Genomic DNA, 5473 nt, shown 5'->3' on the forward strand with positions numbered 1-5473 from the left:
ACTTATTCATTCCATAACTGGAAGCCTATAGCTACCACTCCCCTTTACCCATTTTATCCATCCCCTATACCCCTTTCCTCCAGCAACCATCAGTTTGCTCTCTGTTATTTATAGGTCTGATTCTACTTTTTGTTTATTCATTCGTTGTTTAGATTCCACTTATGAGGAAAATCATATGGCATTTGTCTTTCTCAGTCTGACTTATTCCAGTTAGCATAAAATGCTCTAGGTCCATCCATGGTGTCACAAATGGCAAGACCTCTTGTTCTTTATGGTGGTGTAATATTCCATCGTGTATATATATCACAAGATAGTTCTTATTCATTCATCTATTAATGGACACTTAGATTGCTTCCTTATCTTGACTATTGTAAACATTGCTGGAATAAACATACATACATCTTTTGGAATTAGTGTTTTCATTTTTCTTTATAAATACCCTCTAGTGGAATTACTGGATCATGAGACATTGTTACTTTTAATTTTTTGAGGAATCTCTGTACTGTTTTCCACAGTGATTGCACCAATTTACATTCCCACCAACAGTGCATGGATGTTCACTTTCCTTATCTTCTTCAACACTTGTTATTTCTTGACTTTTTGATACTAGCCATTCTGGCTGGTATGAGGTGATATTTCATTGTAGTTCTAATTTGCATTTCCCTGATGATTACTGATGTTGAGCATCTTTTTATGTGTCTGTTGGCTATATGTTTTCTTTGGCAAAAAAGGTCTATTCAGGTCCTCTGCCCATTTTTAAACTGTATTGTTTGTGGTTTTGGTGTTGAATTATATAAGTTCTTTATATATTTTGGATATTAACCCATCACTGGTTATATCATTTGTAAACATCTTCTCCCATTTTATAGGTTGCCTTTTTGTTTTGTTGGTGTTTCCCTAAACTGTACAGAAGCTTTTTAATTTGATGTAGTTCCAATAATTTACTTTTGTTTTTGGTTCTTTTCCTGAGTAGACATATCTAGAAACATGTTTCTATGGATAATGTCAGAGAAATTAGTGCCTGTGTTCTCTTCTAAAGTTTTTATGGTTTCAAGTCTTTCATTTAGGTCTTGAGCCCATTTTGAGTTTATTTTGGCTTATGGTGTTAGTAAGTGGTTCAGTTTCATTCTTTTGCTGTTCAGTTGTCCCAGCATCATTTATTATAGAAATTGTCTTGTCGCTATTATATATTCTTGTCTCCTTTGTCACAGATTGACTGTGTAAGTGTGGGTTTATTTCTGGGCTTTCTGTTCTTTTCCACTCATCTATGTATCTATTTTTGTGCCACTACCATACTGTTTTGACTACTGCAGCTTGGTAGTGTATCTTGAAATCTGGAATTGTGATAACTTCATCTTTGCTGTTCTTTCTCAAAATTGCTTTGGTTAGAAATCCATACAAATCTTAGTAGTATTTGTTTTAGTTCTGTGAAAAATTCTGTTGGTATTTTGAAAGGATTGCATTGAATGTGTATATTACTTTGGGTAGACTTTTTTTTTTTTTTAATATGGAACGCTTCACGAATTTGCTTGTCATCCTTGCGCAGGGGCCATGCTAATCTTCTCTGTATCGGTCCAATTTTAGTATATGTGCTGCCGAAGCGAGCACTGGGTAGACATTTTAACAATATTAATTCTTCCAGTCCACAAGCATGGAATATCTTTACATTTGTTTGTGCCATCTTTCTTTCATCAGTGTTTTATATTTTGCAGAGTATAGCTCTTTTACCTCCTTCATTAAATTTATTCAGAGGTATTTTATTATTTTTGTGTAATTGTAAATGGAGCTGTTTTCTTAATTTCTCTTTCTGCTACTTCATCATTAGTATATAGAAATGCTATCAATTTCTGGCTATTAATTTTGTATCCTGCAAATGTACTGAATTCATTTATTACTTCTCATAGTTTTTGGTGGAGTCTTTAGGGTTTTCTAAGTGTAGTATCTTGTCATTTGTACAAAGTGACAGTTTAATTTCTTTACCAATATGGATGCCTTATTTCTTTTTCTTGTCTGATTGCTGTTACTAGGATAAAGTTACTTTTTAAAAATGGATATATTTTATGTTGGTGGTGGTGGAAGGAAAGGACTCATATCTTTTTTTTTTTTTTTTTAATTTCAAGAGCTCTATTTGTTTCTCTTAATTCCTTCTTTGGCTTCACTACCAGTTTAAATGGATGTCTTCTCCATTCTACTTACCTGCCTCTCCCCCCGAAATGTTCTTTGTCCAAGGCTGCCACCTCAGGACCTATGTATTTTCAAATCTTTTACTATATCTAGGACTTTCACCCATCACATTTCAGACCTGTGTTCAGTGTTGGATTTTTCTGTGGTAATTTTATGTTTGCTTTGTTCATGCCCATGCCCCCTTTTCTCTTTTCCTGTTTTCTATGCAGTTTCTTGAGACTTAGCCCTTTTCTCCAGACACAATGTCTTGAGGTGATAGTCAGAAGTTTAATAGTAGCTGTGTTGGCATTTAATAATGATTTCTCTATATACAGATAATTTAAAGCTCATAGTATTCTCCCAGCTTCAGGGTGGTTTTATCTGAACTTCTTCATTTGTGTCTCTGCAACTTTGCAGACTTTGTGGACCTATTCTGATTCTGATAACCATCTTTACACTATGGTCAACTGCACTCTCTATTTCCCATGCGATTCTGCAATTTTCTACAAGAAATATTTATACTTTTCATAATAAAGGATTAATCAAATAGTTTCCCCAAGTTTCAGCAAGGCACGTTACATTTTTTTCAAGTCATTGTAACTTTGGGAATGAGATAACTAAATAATCCTAGCTGACAATACAGTAAGGTAAATTTGAAACCTTTTAAATAACCACACTTAAAAAATGTAGATCTTAAGGATCATGTCAATTATGAGAGAAAGCTAGAGATCAAAAGGTTATGTTACTGGTCCTGTTCTGTCTGATGTTTTAATCAATAACTTAGATAAGGGTTTAAAGGCATTTGTTTCAGATATTGTAATGACATATCTTGAAAAAAGATACCAATACTTTTGATTACAGAAATAACATTTAAAAAGAATCCTAAGAGGATAGAAAATGGATTAAAGCCCACCAAACTAAGTTAGCACAGTGCTTTTTTGATTATTTTAGATAAGAGAAAAAAATCAATTGTATGAATTTAACATGTGATGAACTTGGTTTGTCAGGAATTCATATGAAAAAGACCTGACATTTCTAAATAATTATGAACAAAATATAAATCAACAATATGATTCATCTGCACAAAAAAAGACCAAAACAATGTTAAGTTTTGCTATTAGGCTGTTGTGGGAGAAGCGGCTATAAAGTACATTTTAGTATGGATTTTGCCAGAATACCCAAAGATTTTGAAGTCATGGCATTTAAAAAATAATATTATAAGTTTGGTTTGGGGAGGAAATTGCTTATGATATCTGCGAGAGGACAGTTAAGTGCAGTGGAAGCTCTAGAAGATGATCCTAGGACTATGGTTAGAGATGATTGGGATAAGAAGATATTTCTAAATATTAAATAAGCTCAATCATGATAAGCCCTTTCCTGTGAATTCTGTAAGCTCCAATCACTATAGATTATTAAGCCATGTCTGCTTATATTTTGTGTATATGCCTTGTTTTGGAGGTTGCACAGAGATGACTTCTAAGATCTTCGTCAACTTTAAAAGTTAAGTCTATGATACTGTGCTTACATAAAACAGAAAACAAAATAAAAGTACTTTGAAGTCTATATATGACTACAGAGATAAAATTGGTAAGGAACTCCTTCCTCTCCATTTGCACAGGAAGCTACAGTCAGGTTTATTAGACATGTTGAGAAAAACAATCATAAAATCAGTGGGGGGAATATGTTTTAGTTTGGATTTGATCTGCAAGTTGCTGCATATAGGAGACCATAGTGAGATAAAATGCCAGCCCTTCCCTTCAGCATAATGTATATTAGAATTCTCAGGAGACACAACATATGACAGCGTAGGCCTGGTTAGAACAAGGATGTCATGTCTGGGTCTACAAATTACTTGTAGAAGTATTCTCTACACTTTCTACACAGTGAAAGAGTCTCTTGAAATTTTGGAAGTTGCAATGGAGATAACTAGAATTATACAAATAAAGTTTTTAAGGGTTTATTGCTTAGTCTGAACTTTCCGTAAGGAGAGAGAAATGGAAAATGTTATACAATTTACTATCAAAACTGTGAAGCACCTGGGATTTTACCATACCCTTAAGCTAGTAAATTATCCTGCCGCAGAAAGAAGACAAATAACCTCTGGGTTAGAGACAAAGGACAATTAATTACTCATAGTAGCCAGAGACTCAGCGTTTTCTTGCACTGGTGCCCTACACCCCAGTTCCCACAAGGTGATGTGAAGAGGGCCAGGTGACACCTGTATATGTGTTGGGTTATATCACAGGAAAGAAACCTTGAATTTAGGAAACATGCATCTTTTATACAGGATACCAAGCAAATCTTCCTGTTTCTCTCAAGGAAGACACTATATCCTCCAATGCTGCTTGCTATGCAAACATTCTTGAAAATATAGCTCAAAAAAAAGCAGTCAGTGTCTCTGCTTATAAGATATGCAGAAATAAGAAACTTATGAATAACTGTCTCCCAAAACTGAAATTTCATGGCCACCATAATGAAGCCACTTTCTATTGGAAATCAGGGATAAGGAAGAATGACCCAGGATAACAAAGAAAGAAAAGAAAGACTATGACCAAACAAAGATCTATTGTGAAGGACATTTGATTAGGATTATTACTAATTTCTACAAAGAAGGGATTAGGCAATACAACCAGAACCATGTTAAATATTACTCTCAGTATTGCCTATTTCTTCTACAGCCTGCACTTCTGTCCTTTTCTTTTTCCATGCACACATGCTCTAGTAAAGCCAATCCATCACGGACATTAAAGAATTTTCAGTTAATCCTTTTTTTTTCAACTAAAAAGTTCTACATGTATTGTTATAAATAGCTATCTTAACTAGCTGGAACCCAGGTAATGATTTCAATCAAGATTCTCATGCCAAAGAATAGGCATAATTGGTAAGAACACTGTGATTCTTAAATTTTGAGTGAAAGGGTACACACACACACACACACACACACACACACACACAGCTTCTGGGCACCATCTTACAGAATTCTGTTTTTTCTCTTTGAGTAGTTGTAAGGTAGGTCTCATAAACCTGGTTTTAAAATAGCCACCAGTGATTTTCATGCTGCTCTATTTGAACAATGATTTGAGAACTAAAGCTGGAGGCAGCATTTCCTATTAAGTCTTAGTGGACTACTATTACTAAGGCATATTGAAATGTAAGGCACTATGTGCATGGAAGGCATTGAGGTATAAATATTGGAAAATACTTTTTCAACATTATTAGGCTGGGTCTATGTGCATTAGTGTAGGTGCATTTGAGTGAGGACCCTCTGGAAGTGGGATAATGGAAGGAGGCAAAAGTGGGATGGGGATCC

General features: G+C 34.6%; 1 non-coding gene across 1 annotated transcript; it reads right to left on the minus strand.

Moving 5' to 3' along the window:
- Positions 1 to 1501: 1501 nt before the first annotated feature.
- On the minus strand, positions 1502 to 1608 carry LOC115513121. The gene has a single exon (XR_003968548.1). It is a non-coding gene; the product is annotated as a U6 spliceosomal RNA (small nuclear RNA).
- Between the last annotated feature and the right edge of the window lie 3865 nt (positions 1609 to 5473).

The sequence above is a fragment of the Lynx canadensis genome, chromosome B1 (assembly GCF_007474595.2).
Source record: "Lynx canadensis isolate LIC74 chromosome B1, mLynCan4.pri.v2, whole genome shotgun sequence".
In the NCBI taxonomy this organism is placed as follows: Eukaryota; Metazoa; Chordata; class Mammalia; order Carnivora; family Felidae; genus Lynx; species Lynx canadensis.